We start from the raw sequence: 2215 nt of genomic DNA, 5'->3' as shown, positions 1-2215 counted from the left end.
AACAAGCAATACCAATTTAGATAAAAATCATTGTCACGCAAGGCCAAGAGAAAGTGCAAACCAGGACATACTTTTCTACTTACGGACTTATTTGACCTTTGTTCAAGTGAATGTTGTTTAAATGACGCTGCTCTTGCCAATTTGTTGGCTGATACAAGTTCAAAGGAAAAATCAAAATTTGAAAACTGGAACAAATACCAAATTTATGGAAGCGATACAATAAAAAATGGTAAGATTTATTATCTTGAAAATGCGTTGAAAAAGAAGTTATACCAGACTTGCTGAACTTTTTTGAAAACAAGGATTGATTTATTTCTCTGATCAAACTAGTCAACGAAGGCTACCTAAAATAGAAAAAAAACAAACAAAAGTAAACAGAAGCTGAATGCAAGGTTTAACACGAGTACTCGTGTCAAACCTTGCGTTCAGGCTCTGTATATTTTCGTTTATTTGTTTTGTTCTCTTTTAGATTCTGTTCTTCTTTAAATCTCAATTGATAATTAACGAAAATTAGTTATTAATGCCGTCAAGTTTTCTGGTGCTCTGGAAATTTTGTATTCTTTTAAAGAACTGTCTTGACTTACTGACAGCTTTTAATTACGCATCTACTCTTAGTATATAATATTTGTTTATATTCGTGATAAGCAAAAGTATGTTGAACACTGCAGAAACCTGAAATTTTTTGTTCAAAACCCAACGTATTTCACATCAGGAGCCCAAAGTATTTTTGTTCAAAGCCCAACAAATGTGCAGAACATCAGGAGGTTAGGGAAGCTGAATCCAAATCTGAACCAAGAAGAAATTCAGCTCGAGAAATCAATGCTACTCAAAAGGCGTGCCCTAATAGCCTTTGGAGCTTCGAAACTAGACATCCGTATGAAAAACCAACAGCTATACTTTAAGGGTCAAAAAGTAAGAGACCTGCTTTTAACGAGTGAAGAAGAAAATGCTTTGAAACTGCCGCGTAATCAAATTTGACTACAAAATTCTCTTAGCTGCTTAGTTTTCAATACAAGAAGCCTCCTAAATTTAGATTGTCGAAGAAGGTTTGCTGTCGCTGCTGAAACCTCTGCATATGACATCATCGCTTTAATTGAAACTTGGTTAACAGCTGAAATCAGCGATAGTGAACTTTTCCTGCAAAATTATCAGCTTTACAGAAGCAAAAAAATGCAAACCTGTAGAGCAAACATGGAGGTGTAATGTTTGGCGGGCGGAACAACATTACTTCTTTTCCAATTGATGTTACGAATCTAAACGACAAACTAACGTCTGCGTTTGCAAGTTCGTGCATAACTGTTAATGATGAAAAGGTACTTATTTTGTGCTTGTATAACCCTCCTAGTAACAGCAAATACCGAGTCACAATTGACGAATTCAACTCTTTCTTCTGCTGTCTAGACAACGATGAGTAGAGAGAGATAAAAATCATAGTAGTAGGAGATTTTAATCTTCTTTCTGTCAATTGGAAAACACTAGAGTCAGCCGACTCGTATGAGAAACAATTGGTCGATCTATTTGATTGCCAAAATTTTATTCCCGTTGTTTTCTTTCCCACTTGTGGTAAAAACACAGTTGATCTAATTTTTTTTAATGATGACGCGACGACTCTTTGCTCAAATTTTTTAGTTTATCTGATCACATACCTATACTGTTAGATCTTGACTTGGGTCTTGCTAAGAACGAGAAAACCGAATTACACAGAATTTTGAGCTTCTGTAAATGCGGTTACGTTGGTCTGAAGGAAAATCTGATACTTAACCTTTTAATCCCATTTGATATAGCAACTGCGATTGGATGCTCATTGAGTGGTATCATTGGTTATTCGAGGTGGTCACAAGATTCACTCTAAGACCGAGTAAACATAGATCTAACTTGCCCCCCTGGATCACGCCTGCGACATCACATCTAAAGAAAAAGCTTAACACGCTTCAGAGAAATCAAAATTCGCTAGCCAACAATGATTCGTTGAGACTCAAGATAGAAACATCGAGAGACAGTCTAGCAGAAGCCGTAGACCTGGACCAGAAAAATTACGAATCAAAGCTTTTCAACTCACGAAATTATATTTCGGTTCAGTTTTCACCGTCTCATCGGTCTTCAAAAACAGTTTGAATGAAAATAAAATTTTTAACAATTTTACTGTGACGAAAGAAGCAATAGTCAAAATTCTTGGGTCATTAGACGTATCAAAATCATGTGGGCTTGATAACTT

The sequence above is a fragment of the Convolutriloba macropyga genome, chromosome 6, assembly GCF_964194025.1.
Source record: "Convolutriloba macropyga chromosome 6, txConMacr16.3, whole genome shotgun sequence".
NCBI classification, from domain to species: Eukaryota; Metazoa; Xenacoelomorpha; order Acoela; family Convolutidae; genus Convolutriloba; species Convolutriloba macropyga.
The sequence above is the reverse complement of the archived record's forward strand: the minus strand, read 5'-3'. Positions refer to the sequence as shown.